Source organism: Mustela putorius, unplaced genomic scaffold (genome assembly GCF_011764305.1).
Source record: "Mustela putorius furo isolate JIRA1106 unplaced genomic scaffold, ASM1176430v1.1 tig00003899_pilon_pilon_pilon, whole genome shotgun sequence".
In the NCBI taxonomy this organism is placed as follows: Eukaryota; Metazoa; Chordata; class Mammalia; order Carnivora; family Mustelidae; genus Mustela; species Mustela putorius.
The window spans coordinates 15,967,118-15,983,458 of NW_025422048.1; the positions used below are offsets into that span (position 1 = coordinate 15,967,118).

General features: G+C 46.8%; 1 long non-coding RNA gene across 1 annotated transcript; it reads right to left on the reverse strand.

Annotated features, from left to right (window-relative positions):
• Positions 1–6,824: 6,824 nt before the first annotated feature.
• On the reverse strand, positions 6,825–15,667 carry LOC123388455. Its single transcript, XR_006602982.1, has 4 exons — positions 15,606–15,667; positions 11,023–11,065; positions 7,618–7,664; positions 6,825–6,994 (listed from the first exon to the last, which is right to left on the reverse strand). It is a non-coding gene; the product is annotated as an uncharacterized LOC123388455 (long non-coding RNA).
• Positions 15,668–16,341: the final 674 nt, after the last annotated feature.

Consider the following 16,341-nt stretch of genomic DNA (forward strand, 5'->3'; position numbering starts at 1 on the left):
TCCCCGAGACGTTTGACGGCAACACCGACCGGCTGCCGGAGTTCATCGTGCAGACGGGCGCCTACATGTTGGTGGACGAGACCCTGTTCTCCAGCGACGCCCTGAAGGTGACGTTCCTCATCACCCGCCTGACCGGGCCGGCCCTGCAGTGGGTGATCCCCTACATCAGGAAGGAGAGCCCCCTCCTCAATGATTACCGGGGCTTCCTGGCCGAGATGAAGCGGGTGTTTGGCTGGGTGGAGGACGAGGACTTCTAGGCCGGGAGCCCCTCGGGCCTGGGGGCGGGTGCTCGGGGGAGGGTCCGCCGCGCCCGCCGCCGCCGCCGCCGCCGCGGCAGCCCAGATGGCCGCGGGCGTCGCCCCGCCGCGCCTCCCCCCCCCCACCTTCGCCGCGCTCGAGTGGCCGCGCTCTCCCCCGCGCTGCTGTCCCCTCCCGCGTAGTGCTTGCCTTTGTTCCAGGAATAGCGCTCCAGGTCCCCGCCGCTGCCTCTGGGCCTGCCTCCGGAGCGCGCGCCGCCGCCCTGTGCGGCCAGCCGGGCCCCTCCCGTGCGCACTTGGACTGGGGCCCGCGCTCCAGCTGCGGGCCGGGCTCCCGTTACACACCCGCCAGACCACCCACCGCCCGGCCGCCGCGGGCCGCCTCCGCCAGACTGACCGCCAGGCCTGCAGCGCGCCGCCCGGACACCCGCACTGCCACCGCCGTCCACCGCGGTCCACCGCGCGCCCTCGACGGCCTGGGGCCCCAGCGATGTGGGCTCAGCCGAGAAGTGTCTGAACCGGCCGCGGCCCCTGGACAGTGACTCCAGCAGCTCGCCACCCACCGCGTCCCCCGCCCCCGAGGGGCGGGCCGGCCTCTCACCTGCGGCGGGACCCGTCGCCCCCTCCTCCCAGAGACCTCTTCTGCTCCTGCCAGATGGCGGCCAGGTCCCAGGGGTGCCTGGCAGCCAGATCCAGCCGCTCGTTTTCTTTCTCCCGTGGACCTGTTCGTTTTGCCCAGAACCCAGTTCTCTTCTCAGTTCGCAGCTGTCTCTCTGAGGTGTGCCTTTTGTTCCACACAGTAGTTAAGCCCTGCACTCTGCCCAGCTCTTCTACACTACCTGGACAAACGTCTTTTCCTTCTTTTCAATAAATGTCAGACGCTATTAAAAAGAATTTGAGTCTCGGTGAATGGGGCACCCCTGCCTCCCCGGGCCGGTGCGCGGGTCCGTGGGTGTCGTTGAGCAGGCGTGTCCCCTGCCGCTCTGTGGCTGAGGTTGACTCTGACGTGATGAAACACAGCAGGGGGTCGTGTGGTGGTCCTGGGGACGCACACCCCATCCGCCGTCTTTCGGGCCCACGTGCTGACCCTTCCAATCCAGTCAGCCCCATGCCCCTCAAGAAGTGGACCTCCATCTGAGTTTGGCCAAGGGGGTATCAGGAAAAGGCAGCTGGGAGGCTTCTGGAAAACATTTCCTCCTTTCCAAAAAGCTGCTTGAAGGCGCAACACCTTTCTGTGACAAATCAGGAATCCCACACATATGTTGCTGAACACCCGTCAAATTTTATTTAATGCATTATTCAGGGACTCAGCAGAATGACAGGTTCTTTAGAAAAAGCATTTACATTTATAAAGCCTTGGTTGTGTGAGTAGAGGAGAAGGGAATGCAGAAGTGTGATTGTTAATTTAGCACAAACCTGGTTGATGAACTATAGGACAACAGAACTGCAAGTTCTCTTTTGCTGCAGAAAAGGAAAATGGTTACCTCCTACTGTTGTCTGCCTACTAACCTCTGAAATCTGCAGTCCTGAGAAAAGCCTCGGCTAGCTTGTCTGTGGCTGGAAAAGTTAGGCATCCCGTTAGAGTCTGAGAAAAGGTGGGCTTACAAGGCCACACTCTGGTATGATGTTAAAGGTTTATAGAATCAACCCTCTTATTTCTGACTTGGGTCATTTTTCCAGAACGTGGGAAGGGAGCGGGAAAGAGCTGTGCTTCGCTTGTGCATGCATTGGCCTGACTTGTAGAAAACAAACTGGATTCCGGGCAGCATTGCACAGAGGATCAGTCCTCAGACTGCTTTCTGCCCACAGGTGGGACCCTTGGCTTTGGAGCCAAGATTAGACTGGTGTTAACCACCCCAGCACTTCCTTGTCTTTCTCCAGTGCTGTAGCGGCCTCTTGTTACAACCATGTTTTTGCAGAATTGTGAACAGTTACTACTTCCTCTGAATCGGTCAACCCCTGAGAGACATTGCACCTGCCAGTTAATTTCCTTCCATCTGTGTCCCATCTGTGGTCACCACTAGTGACAGTTTTTTGACAGTGGCATCACTTTGACATCGTGGGTTTGCAGCACTTCACCTATAGACAGTGATGGAGCCTCCGACCTAGCGGGCAGGTAACCGAGCTCCCAAATCCGATTTCATAATCTGCTCTTCGGACCACTTCCAGCTCCAAACACACTTGAAGTTCCCTCAAAAACAGATCTCATAGCACTTGTGAGGAAGGGAGGGAAGCAGGATTGAGCAGAGGGAGAATTTAAAGAGACACCGCTGTTAAAACAGAAGATACGGCTGATTCTATGGGGATATATCTAAAGTTGGAAGAGCCATTCAGAAAAGTTACCGGTTGAGTAGTTGAGGCCGAGGCCTTGGTATGCCCACACTGTCTAGTCATTAGATATGGTCTCACTTAAAGGCCACAGGGTACCCCTGGGCAAGGCAGCTCCCTTCAACCCACAGTAATTCCTGGGAAGTGACTGAGCTATGGCTCTCAGCAGCCTGGGTCCCTAGCAGCTGGGGGAAGGAGAACCTTGGTCTTGAAGGTGCGGTCTGGGCAGTGCTTAGTAACACTGACTTCACTCCTCAATAGGGGAATGGGGCCAGCATGATGGAACATAATTCAGCATTTATTTAAAGATTTTATTTATTTATTTATTTGACAGAGATCACCAGTAGGCAGAGAGAGGTGGGGGGGAAGCAGGCTCTCCGCTGAGCAGAGAGCCCAATGCAGGGCTTGATCCCAGGACCCTGGGACCATGACCTGAGCCAAAGGCAGAGGCTTTAACCCACTGAGCCACCCAGCTGCCCCATAATTCAGCATTTTAAAGAATAGGAAAGATCTATGCCAGCTGATATGGGGAGATATTGCAAGGTTTTAAGTAAGGAACAGAATAGGTGGAAAATTGCATTATTCTTTTGTTAAAATTGCAAAACGTTTTTGTATGTTAAAAAAGCTGGAATATGCATGCACACGCGCGTGCACACACACACACACAGTTCGCTAGGTATGAAGAAAACTATAGCAATAAACATGCTAAGTTGTTAGCGTGAGTCACAAGAAGTGGGAAAGGGTTGGTGCCAAAGATAGGGTAGGGCCTAGGGTAGGGGAGAAGGACCCACCCAAAAAAGGAAAGCAAAAAGGCTGAACTAAAATGGGAGAGAGGTATTGCATGTCCCTGAAAACTGGAAAAACCTACAGAAACTTCCAAGGATGAAAGGGAGTTAATCCAGGTCCCAATGAGAAACATGGTACATGCAAGTGGATCAGAGCGGAGAAGTAAATGAGGGGACTGGGAGATGGCAGTGGGTATGGCTGGAGGAAATTGTGATTGTATCATTGTTCTGCAAATTTGCACTACCCCCCGCCCCGACTCTCCAGAAGGAGTGTGCCTACCTGTTCCTCCAAACCTAGGCTTTGCCAGGCACTTGTTTTTATCAGTGCGATGTGAGCAGACCTGAGCGAAACAGAGGATATCAACATGTTTGTGTGGTTTGGCTGGTCCTCTTGCCCTCCTGCGATTGCCGCGAGACAACCTGACCCCAGGTAGTCGCTGATCCTTCCCGCTGCACTACACAGTGATTCACGGGGAGCAAATGTGCACACAATTTGCAGCCCAGAGCCAAGCACACCCCCTAACTCCCCAGACAGCCCAGAGCACAGGAGCAAGGAGAACAGGTGACTATTACACCATTATAGGAGCATGGGCTGCCGAAAACTGACACCAACAAGACATTTTGAGATGCCCCGGGGCTAGCAATGGTGGGGAGCTGGGACCTCCCAGCAAAGCATGAAGGAGTAAGTGCCAGGAGTAGTTACTGGAACACAATACTATTAGAGAGAACCCCTGCCTCCACGTGGATGGACCCGGAGGGTATTATGCTGAGTGAAATAAGTCAGACAGAGAAAGACAAATACCATACGATGATCCCCCGTATATGCGGAATCCAAAAAACGAACAAAGAAACAAAAAAAGGGCAGAAATCCCTAAATCCAGAGATCAAACTGATGGTTGCCAGAGGAGAGAGGGGTGGGGGATGGGTAACATGGGTGAAGGGGAGTGGGAGGTACAGGCTTCCAATCTGGGAATGAATAAGTCATGGGGACAAGAGGCACGACATAGGGAACAGTCAGTGGTATTGTAATGGCGCTGTAGGGGACAGATTGTAGGGAGCACAGCAGAACGTATAGACTCATCCAGTCACTATGTTGTACACCTGGAACTAATGTAACGTTGTGTATCAACCGTCCTTCAATACAATAAATAATACTTTGAAAATAAAGAGAATTGCTGGAGAGCATTTGTGGTCTTTGGTTAAGAAACTCAGCCACAGCCCACTCTCCATCTGATAGACACGAAGCTCTCTCGTTGGCCAGACTCAACCAGAACCCAAGGACCTCAACAATTTAACAACTCAACAACCTCAACAGAAGCCAGAGGACAAGGGAGTCATTCATGCAGTCGCAGAAGGTCAGCCTACTGGACACAGAGCAGGGTGGGGGAGAGGAGTTAGACAAGGGCAAATGGAAGGATATCCAAAAGATTCATGGACAATCAGTTCTAAATGAGGCACATTTGAAAAGATGCACAATCGCATTGGTAATCAGGGTGTGTGTGTGTGTCTGTGTGTGTGTGTGTGTTTTAACTTAAACAACAGATATTTCTTTCTCACGGTTGTGGAGGTTGAAAGTTCCAGATCATGGGGAGGGCAGATTCAGTTTCTCCTGAGGGCTCTCTCTCTGATTTCTATAGGGTCACCATCTTGCTGTGTTCTCACATGGCCTTTTCTGAGCATGACATCACGGGTTTATTGTCAAACGTTATAACTCAGGGACAGCCAGAGGGAAGAGACGCAGAGGGCAAGGTGTGTGGGAAGGGGCCCTCTCAGAGCGCACCATTCTCACCAAATCGCCACGTGGTCGCCAACCAGGACGCTCCCAGACAGATCTGAAATGGGGGAAAATGGGGTCCGACTTCAAAACTATTAGATTGGCAGAAGTAAACATAATGACATCAAGTGTGGAAGGGATATGAGGCAATGAGAATTCTCATAAAATGCTTGTGGCGGTGTGCAACGAAATTGGCGATGAACGTGGCAATCTCTTGTAAAGTTTATGACATACAGGCCCGAGTGACCAGCAATTCAGTACGATGTTGACTGCAGTATTTAAAAAAAAAAAAAATGTGTATATAATTGAGGCCTCTGCTAAGCCGCATGGCTCCTTGGTGGACAATAATAAAAGGTGCCCCCTGGTGGTGGAAGCAGCCTCATGCGTGCACCGCGGGGCAAACGCATAATATTTTTATGCTTAAAAAAAGGAGTCGCCCTCAGTGAGTGCGGACGGACGCAGTCCCATTCTTTGGCTTGATGGGCGGAGTTGGGGGCTAGACTGCAGCGTCAGTCACTGGCTCGGTAAGAGGCACGGCAGAAGTGAGTAACTACAGGACCCTAAGCAGTAGCCCTGTTTGTAGTAATCAAACACTGGAAACAACGTATTACCAGTAGTTAAATGAATCCGCATATGCACAGATATATACATTTCCACTGGTCCTTCTCCCCCCTCTTGTCTTCGTTTTAAAGTGTAGATGATAATTTTAAAATTCACAAAAGTTGGGTTCCGGGCTGGCTCAGTGTGTGGAGCAGGTGATTATTGATCTTGGGGTTGTGAGTTCGAGTCACATGGTGGGTATAGGGGTTACTTAAAAATAAAATCTTCAAAAATAAAAATAATTTAAAAAAGAGAAATCCACACTTAAATGATCACCAGATTTATGACAAAGACACCACCTCAATTAAGTAGGGAAAGAATGGTCTTCTCATGAAATGTTACTAGGTCAATTAGATATCCATATTATAGAAATAATCATTGGCCCCCACCTCCCAACATATAAAAATTAATTCAGTATGGATTATAAACAAAATATGAAAGTGAAAGTTAAAACGATTAAGGTTTTAGAAGAAAATACAGGAGAATATCTTTATGATATTAGGTTTGACAAAGATTTCTTAAATAAGATGTAAAAAGCACAAATTCCAAGTCTATCCTCCCTAGTGATAAAATTTATTAAGACGCTCGGGGCGCCTGGGTGGCTCAGTGGGTTAAGCCGCTGCCTTCGGCTCAGGTCATGATCTCAGGGTCCTGGGATCGAGTTCCGCATCGGGCTCTCTGCTCGGCAGGGAGCCTGCTTCCTCCTCTCTCTCTCTCTCTGCCTGCCTCTCTGCCTACTTGTGATCTCTCTCTGTCAAATAAATAAATAAAATCTAAAAAAAAATGTATTAAGACGCTCAATCATAGAATTTCCCCCACTTCCCGATAGCATCCAATCCAGAACAAACCCCCACTTTTTAAAAACCCTCTCCCAAATCACTTAACACAAGCCAAAATAATTCATTCAGTAAGTTTCCTACTGAAATAGCCCATGGTTCTTTATGGTTTCTGTTCTCCCTTGCTGCAATGAGTAACACACCCAAATTGTTCAATTATGTGTGTTCCTTATGGTCTTTGGCTAGAGTATTAACCTCAAAAATATATGAAGAACTGCCATCAATCACTGAGAAGATAAACCAATTTAAAGAACAGGTGAAATTTTTGAACGGACATTTCATAAAAGAGGGTAACAAAGTGTCCCATAAACATAGAAAGAGGTACTCGAGGGGTACCTGGCTGGTTCAGTCAGTAGAGCGAGTGACTCTTGATCTCGAGTTTTGAGTTTGAGTCCCACACTGGGTGTAGAATTCCTTAAAAAAAAATAAGAAAAAATCTTTGAATTTTTTTATTTTATTCTTTAAGATTTTATTTATTTATTTTACATAGAGAGAGAGAGCAAGAGGGCATAAGCAGGGAGAGGGAGAAGCAGGCTCCCTGCTGAGCAAGGAGTCCAATGGGGGACTTGATCCCAGGACTCTGAAATCATGACCTGAGCCAAAGGCAGGCGCTTAACAACTGAGCCACCCAGGTGCCCTAAAATCTTTTTTTTTTTTTTTTTTAAAGAGGTACTCGGGACGCCTGGGTGGCTTAGTTGGTTAAGCATCTGCCTTTGGCTCAGGTCATGATCCCAAAGTCCTGGGATCGAGTCCCCCGTCGCACTCCTTGCTCAGCAGGGAGCCTGCTTCTCCCTCTGCCTGCTGCTCCCCGTGCTTGTGCCCCCCCAAATAAATAAATAAAATCTTAAAAAAAGAGGTACTCAATATCATTAGTAATAATATAAATGCAAATAAAAAATTCAATGAGATATCACCATAGAACCATCAGCCTACACTTTGATAAATAATAGATCCTTGAAATACACAGCACAGATAAATCTCATAGACACACAGAATACACACTATATATGAGGAGTTTGAAAACGGGTAAAACTTACCATTGGTGATAGGAGTCAGAAGACAGTTTACCCTTGAGGGGCATCATCTGAAAGGGGGCATGAGAAACCATTTTTGAATGTCGGAAATAGTGTATACATTGATGTGGGCAGTGGTTACCCTGATGTGTACAAATGTAAAAATTCATCTAGCTGTACACTTGAAATTTTCATCCTTTACTGGATGTAATTTATATCTCAATTTTTTTAAATATGAGAAAAGGAATGCCCATTTAGATAAACAGAAGAGAAACAGAACATCTAATACAAAGAGAATATCTTCAAAACAACCAACAAAGAAACACAAAATTAGGCCAATAGCTGATTTATGAACAGTCAAAATGGAAGCTGGAAGACCACAGAATAATACTGTTTTCATCAATTCTATGACTCAAATTTTTCACATTTTGACCTCTCTGATAGCTGGGTGTTTCTTACAATTACAATATATCATAGTTTTTTTAAAAAAAAATATTTTATTTATTTATTTGACAGAGATCACAAGTAGGCAGAGCAGCGGGGGCAGAGAGAGGGGGAGCGGGAAGCAGGATCCCCACTGAGCAGAGAGCCTGATGCAGGGTTCAATCCCAGGACCCTGAGATCATGACCTAAGCTGAACGCAGAGGCTTAACCCAATGAGCCACCCAGGCACCCCAATAAGTCATAGTCTTATAAATTGTCACTGGCCAGGTGGCCATTGTGACAGACTCACTGCCAGCTCGTGTGCAGAGCTCAAGCACCTATATCAGAACTTGCAGAACTGATACCCACGAACGAAGAAAAAAAGTCTCAGAAAATGAAACTAGAATAGTTTCCTAAGAACCATTGTATCACTACCATCTTGGGCACGTAGAGGATTACTGTGTGGAAAATCAAAGATCTCGGCAATTCTATAAATTAGAGACTCAAAAATGACTTTTGGGGCACCTGGCTGGCTCAGTCAGTTAAGACTCCAACTGTTGATTTTGGCTCTGGTCAGGATCTCAGGGTCATGAGATCAAGCCCTACATCGGGCTCTGCACCGGGTGTGGAGCCTGCTTGAAATTCTTTCTCCATGTCCCTCCATCTCTCCACCCCTTCCCCAACCTGTGCTCTCTCTGTCTCTCTCTCAACATAAAAAAATAAATCTTAAAAAAATAATTTTTAGGGGCACCTGGGTGGCTCAGTGGGTTAAAGCTGCTGCCTTTGGCTCAGGTCATGATCTCAGGGTCCTGGGATTGAGCCCCGCATCGGGCTCTCTGCTCAGCGGGGAGCCTGCTTCCTCCCCCTCTCTGTCTGCCTCTCTGCCTACTTGTGATTTCTGTCTGTAAAATAAATTGATAAAATCTTTTTTAAAAAGTCTTAAAAAATTTAAAGAGGTAAATATGTGACTAAATATACACAAGGAATAGTACACATATTTAATTTAAAGATTAAAAACAATAGATGGGGGTGCCTGGCTGACTCAGGTGGTAGGGCACACCACTCTTGATCTTGGGGTTGTGAGATTGAGCCCCATGTTGGGGGTAGAGATGACTTTATTTTTGTTAAGATTTTATTTATTTATTTGAGATAGGCCAAGAGTAAGAGTGAGTGCAATAGAGAGAGCACTAATGGTGGGGACAGAGGCAGAGGGAAAAGCAGGGTCCCCACTGAGCAGGGAGCCTGATGCCGGGCTTGGTCCCAGGACTCTGGGATCATGACCTAAGCCGAAGACAGACACTTAACCAACTGAGCCTCCCAGGTGCCCCAAGAAATATTTTGGGAAACAACTTGGCAGTGCCTTTAAATTGGATTTCCTGTAAGCTGACTTTGACCAAGAATTCATGCAAAAGTGATACATCAATAAGTGGTCCCCCCCCCAAAAAATACACTGATGGGGAGTAAGGGAAGAAAGCGAAGCAGTATCTTGGTATCAAGCAAAGTCCCACAGGGGGTCACTTGACAAAATCCAACAGAGGAACTCTGCAGACCATGTGGGTCACACCTCAGGCTTGTCCCATTGAGAGCTCAGGTTTTTTATAACTACACATCTATTGGTCATTAGCTAAAGGCTGCACTCTGGAGAACTGAAATCCTTAGCCCCCAGCTCTCTATGCTTGCTAACAAAGGGGATGCTGGTAGCCTGTGGCAGACGAGGAGCCACAAATACAGGCTATTGGGTGGAAAAGCACAAGAGAAGCTGATGCGCACGAATGTGATCAAGAGTTCGAAGTGGGAGAGAGACAGAACGTTAATAGCATCTGCTTCAGTGGGCCCTAGTTTTAATACTCTTAATACATGACAAATAATATGACATGCTCTTAATACATGACAAATGATATGACAGCTCTTCCTATAGCTTTCCAGCCCTTCCTGTAGTTTTTTGCTCTAAGTACTCAAATACACCTGCTTAAAATACGTGCAGTATATTCTTTTTTTTTTTTTAAGATTTTATTTATTTATGTGACAGAGAAATCACTGGTAGGCAGAGAGGCAGGCGTGCACACACACACACACACACAGAGAGAGAGAGAGAGAGAGAGAGAGAGAGAAGCAGGCTCCCTGCTGAGCAGAGAGCTCAATGTGGGGCTCGATCCCAGGACTCTGAGATCATGACCTGAGCCGAAGGCGGAGGCTTAACTCACTGAGCCACCCAGGCACCCCTGGAGTATATTCTTTTGTTTGTCAATCCCTGTTTCTCCTTCTAGCTTCGCTATTCTAAAAGAGTATACAGAAACATGGACTTCCTCTTAAGTTGATAATGAAATAAAGTCAAGTGCACAAGGCACATCTAACATTTCTTTATACACAGTAGAAGCTCAATACATGCGAGTCCTCAGTACTTGTAAGTACTAGAGATCAGCATGGTTTCTTGTAGGCGCAGTGGATGGGGCTGGTCCTGATCCTAGGGCTACTCACACAGCAAATTCTTTGCTCCTCATCTTTATAGCCTTGATCACACAAATTGTATGGATGTCAATTCATTCAATAGTGAATGAATTTATTTAATTTTATTTTTAGAAGATTTTATTTATTTATCTGGGAGAGAGACAGGAATGAGAGAGAAAGAACATGAGAGGGGAGAGGTCAGAGGAAGAAGCAGACTCCCCACTGAGCAGGGAGCCTGTTGTGGGACTCGATCCTGGGACTCCAGGATCATGACCTGAGCTGAAGGCAGTTGCTTAACCAACTGAGCCACCCAGGTGCCCTCAGTAGTGGGTTTAAATGGCCCATAGTGCTCTGGGGTTCTAGGGTTGCCAAAGAGCATCCTCCTTGATGAACCCAGTGGTCTAACTGGACATACACAGAAGATCCATTAAACTCACTTGGGAGACAACTTGGTGGTTGAGGTGAGATGGACTCTGGGTCCAGCCGGAGTGATACTCCCATACAAGTAATGATAGTACAAGAAAGAGCTGAGAAGGATGGAAGCAGTCAAGGTGTTACCTGTACCCGACTTTGGCTCCCAAAACAGGCCATCTGTGTGATTCTGTGAAAACAGAACAAACCAGAGCAGAGGATTATAGATAATCCTTGACATGGAAAGTCAATTTGAATGTTCCTATCCCTTAATCTTCATTTATTTATTTTTTTAAGTTTTTTTTTTTAAGTTATTCATTTGATACAGAGAGATAGAGAGAGAGTATGAGCAGGGAGAGAGGCAGACGGAGAGGAAGAAGCAGACTCCCCACTGATCCGGGAGCCCAACATGGGGCTTGATCTCAGGACCCTGGGATCATGACCTGAGCCAAAGGCAGGCATTTAACCATCTGAGCCATCTAGGTGCCCCAACTTTTTTTTTTTAATTTTTAAAGATTTTTATTTACTTTAGAGAGAAAGAATGAGAGAGAATGAGCTCAAGCAGGGGGAGCAGCAGGCAGAAGAGGGAGAGCAGGGAGCCCGATGTGGGGCTCGATCCCAGAACACTGGGATCATTACTGGAGCCAAAGGCAGATGCTTGATCAACTGAGCCACCCTCATATTGCTTAACCTTAACCTTATATCCTCTACAGAACCATTTCAGAATCACTTTAGACCAAATCTCCTGCTTAGGATTTCTTGGTGAATGTGAATGTGGGCTTCACGTTTGTGGGCGGTTACATATGAAGGTTTTTTTTTTTTTAAGTTTTTATTTATTTATTTGACAGACAGAGATCACAAGTAGGCAGAGAGGCAGGCAGAGAGAGAGGGGGAAGCAGGCTCCTCGCCAAGCAGAGAGCCCGATGCGGGGCTCGATCCCAGGACCCTGGGATCATGACCTGAGCCGAAGGCAGAGGCTTTAACCCACTGAGCCACCCAGGCGCCCCCATCTGAAGTTTTGTTTGATGTCTGATCCTTTTATCTTCTCTGAGTATCTTACGGGCAGGTGTCATTTCTTTTTCATTCAGCATTGTACTTGGCAACTCTGCTAAGTCATTACTTGAACGTCCTTGCTTTCCTTCTTTTGGGCAGAGGGGAACACCTCAGTGTTTGCACAACTCTCTGGATTTTGAAAAGGTCTAAATTTAACTTCACCATTGTCTTCATCCCTAAAATGTCATTTAGCATCCAATATGTGAAAGTGGGTTGATAGGCTTTCACATTATAAGTTAAATATTGCTCCTTATAGAGACCTAAACATGACAAAAATTCCTAGCTGAATTATTCCCATGCTTTCTGATGTCATCTGTCTCTATCAGCCCCATCACTGGGGAGACAAAAGTGGGGCTGGAAAGTGGAAGCCTAAGGGTTCCAATTGTCTTGATTACCGTAAAGGAGAGAAGAGGAGAGGAGAGGGAGAAAGTAACTATTTTCTAAAAGCCTCATCTTGGGGTGCATCAGGCTCCCTGCTGGGTGGGGAGTCTGCTTCTCTGCCCCTCGCCCTGCTCGTGGTCTCTCTCACTCTCTCATTTGCATGCTCTCTCTCTCTCTCAAATAAATAAATAAAATATGAAAAAACAATTTTAAAAAAGCCTCGGGGCACATGGGTAGCTCAGTTGTTGGGTGTCTGCTCAGGTCATGGTCCCAGGGTCCTGGGATCGAGCCCTGCATCGGGCTCCCTGCTTGGTGGGAATCCCGCTTCTCACTCTCCCCCTCCCCCTACTTGTGTTCCCTCTCTCGCTGTCTCTCTGCCAAATAAATAAATAAAATCGTCAAAAACAATAAATAAGAGCCTCATCTTCTGATGACAGAGGTGAAACGAAAGAGCATTTTGCTGAGGGAAAGACTATCATTGGGATACTCTGCCTCTTACTGGAAAATTACAAATTTAATAACAACGGAGGCTAAGAGTTATTCTTTACATTACTAGCAAGAACATAATTTGAAAACAAATTATGAGATTTTGACAGGTCAAAATAGTTAATACATTATATGGACTTGAATCTGTATAGTAATTTTAGGGATCTAGCCTAATGATCTTACTAAGAACATGTTTACTTCGAGTGTAAGTAAATAGGCTGTCCTCTACTGCAGTCTTTACCTCCAGGCCCAAATTAATAGGCTTACTGTAGCTGTCGGTCCAAAGGGGTGTTGAAATTCTAAATGTTCCCCCCTTTGGTCATCTGATGACAGGCTGTCGGCTGCCAGCAGACATAGAGAAGCACCAAGAGCAGGAAGAGGAAAAGAGGTCCCAGAGTCTGCTGGCACCAGGGCGTCTGCAGTCCCAAAGCTAAGGAGGGCAGGTGATGGGAACTGGGGCTGGTGACTCAGGGCTGGAGAAGAAGCGACCCACTGAAGGGAGAACCAGGGCAGAAAGGACTTGGCGACTGTCGGTGAGGGACCCGTGAGAGCGTGGGCGTGAGGAGCCCTGGGGATGAGTGGGGGACAGCGGTGTGACAGCACGAGGACCAAAAGGAACCAAGGGAAGGGAAGGAGCAGCTTTGGGATGGGGTCAGCACTGCAGAATCCAGCCAAAGTGGCTTCTCTTAACCCCACTCCTCATCACAGTGTTGAAGGTTCCCCCGCACACAGAAATGCCAAGTCCTGGGTCTTGCAGTACGGACTGGGTGATGACCTGCAGGGGTGGTCGGGTCAAAGGGTACCGGTGCCCTCACCAAGTTTTGATTGTTCAGTACACTGGTTTTTCCCCTTACTGTTCAGTCGTGACCGTTTCCTCAGGCCATTAAATACTTTGAGGTCATGAGGGGCTTTATTCTCATTGAGTACGGGGTTTTTAAAAAAATATATTTTATTTATTTACTTGACACAAGTAGGCAGAGAGGCAGGCAGAGAGAGAAGGGTAAGCTGGCTCTCCGCTGAGCAGAGCTCCATGTGAGGCTCTATCTCAGGATCCTGGGATCATGACCTTAGCTGAAAGCAGAGGCTTAACGCACTGAGCCAGCCAGGCGCCCCTCATTGAGAGTGTTTTGATTGATCTCTGTCCTTTCCCCACCTGGTTCCATGAGATGTGGGACTTCATTTTATTTTACTTTTTTAAAAAAGATTTATTTATTTATTTATTTTACTTTTTTAAAAAAGATTTATTTATTTATTTATTTGATAGAGAGTGCGCACATACACGAGAAGGGAGAGGGTCAGAGTGAGAAGCTCCTGCTGAGCGGGAAAGCCCGACATGGGACTCGATACACGACTCCAGGATCCTGACCTGAGCCGAAGGCAGCCGCCCAACCAACTGAGCCACCCAGGCACAGATGTGGGACTTCATTTTAGACTTATTACTGCTCAGAACAGCTTGATGAAGTACCTAAGTAGTTGCAGTGGCTCCATGATGGAAGACACAGCAGTGTCTCAACCCCTGAAAAAGCAAGCAGGGCGCCAGACCATTGCATATGCTCCTGGAGGGAGCTCCAACGCGCCTCCGATTTCTGGAACTGCCTCTGCTTGCCCCTTAGGCTCCAAGTCTCTGGTGGACAGATAGGTCAGTGATACTCACGAAGGGTCCATTTAGAATTCCCTTCCTACTGTGTCTCTGCCCTAGGGCTGCCTCTGGATATGGGGATACACTCAGCACTCTGGGGCTAAGGGAGGAGAAGGCCATTTCACGACTATGTTCTACTATGATTCCCCTGGGACCAAGACTCAGGACATGGAATCACCCAAAGCCCACTTTGTTCCCATTTTAAATTTTTGTGGATTCATCACGAAATTTGTGTCATGTCCTAATGACGGGTTTTAAGTCATTATTGGCCCCAACCACCAACAATAAATAAATAAAAGGTCAGGCATTTCTCTTGCCCCTCTTATAGTCATCTTCCCTTTTGTCAGTCTATCACTCCCTCTTTCTAAGGTAAGGCTTTTCTGTGGAAATTGAGTCAAGTGTTAGGAGGAGGTCAGGGAAACAGAATGACAGCTATAAGGCAGAGTGGTCAGATGACAAAGTGAAGAGAAAGAACCACCTTCCTTCCTTACAAATGCCATTCCTTTGTCCCTTTATGGACTCTTGCAAAAGTGTGCATGATTCATTCTTGCATACTAAACCCTCTCAGAGACATTTTCAGCACGAAAGATGACTGGAGATGATACAACTGGAGTAGATGAAGGAATGATCCCTAACACAGCCACCCTGGCAGGAAGAAGAAAACTGCAGGGTGCTTTGGTTGGAAGAGGAAGGAGGGTTAAGGACATTGTTCGAAGGATACCCAGAATTCCCTGCCCATTCTACCCACTTCTCCAGCCAGGTGGACACAGATCAAAGTGAATATGCTAGACCGATTATAGATAAACTGTTTCCAAACACTTTCCAACCAAATAAGCAGGGTCTATGTTTATAACCAAACAGTGAATGTGCTGAACACAGTCACCTTGAAACTCATGCAGGAAAGTCAACAGCTAGCACCTCGACTTGGGACCTCATAATTAGCCAGCTCTCAATGGTGTTAAGAACTCTGTGAACCGTGACAACTTTATTTTATAAGTAACCAAAAAATAACCTCTGATTGCAAGACTTTGATTTATTACAAGCCAAACTGAAAGTAAATGATGCTTCCATGATTTCTTGGAAGGAAAACACTATCACATACATAACAGAGATGTTCCTCTGGCTCCACATACAGCCTATGAACAACCACACACATATGGCAAAAGTTTACCTGTTCAAAAAAACAGAGAGGTACGCCTGGGTGGCTCAGTCGTTAAGCCTCTGCCTTCGGCTCAGGTCATGAACCCAGGGTCCTGGGATTGAGTTCTGCATCAGGCTCCCTGCTCAACGGGGAGCCTTCTTCTCCCTCTCACACTCCCCCTGCCTGTGTTCTCTCTCTCGCTGTCTCTGTCAAAAAAACAAACAAAAATTAAAAAAAAAAAAAACAGACAGATGGAGAGAAGGGAAAAAGTGAAAAAGGAAAAAAACACTGGTACGATGAATTCCTTTGCATGTTCTTGAAAACTCACCAATTAGAAATGAGGCAGAGATGACTTAGTGCCGCCTTGTAGCACTAAGGTTCCCCTGCCTTTTCTCGGACTCTAAGGGGATATCTAACTTTTCCAGCCACAGCAGAGTTAGCTGAGGCTTTTCTCAGGAAAAGAGAAACATGCATTTTATTGTCCTGTAGTTCATCAGCCAGGTTAGTGCTAAATTAACAATCACACTTCTGCATTCCCTTCTCCTCTACTCACACAATCAAGGCTTTATAAATGTAAATGCGTTTACTAAGGAACCTGTCACTCTGCTGAGTCCCTGAATAATGCATTAAATAAAATTTGACGGGTGTTCAGCAACATATGTGTGGGATTCCTGATTTGTCACAGAAAGGTGTTGCACCTTCAAGCGGCTTTTTGGAAAGGAGGAGATGTTTTCCAGAAGCTTCCCAGCTGCCTTTTCCTGATAAC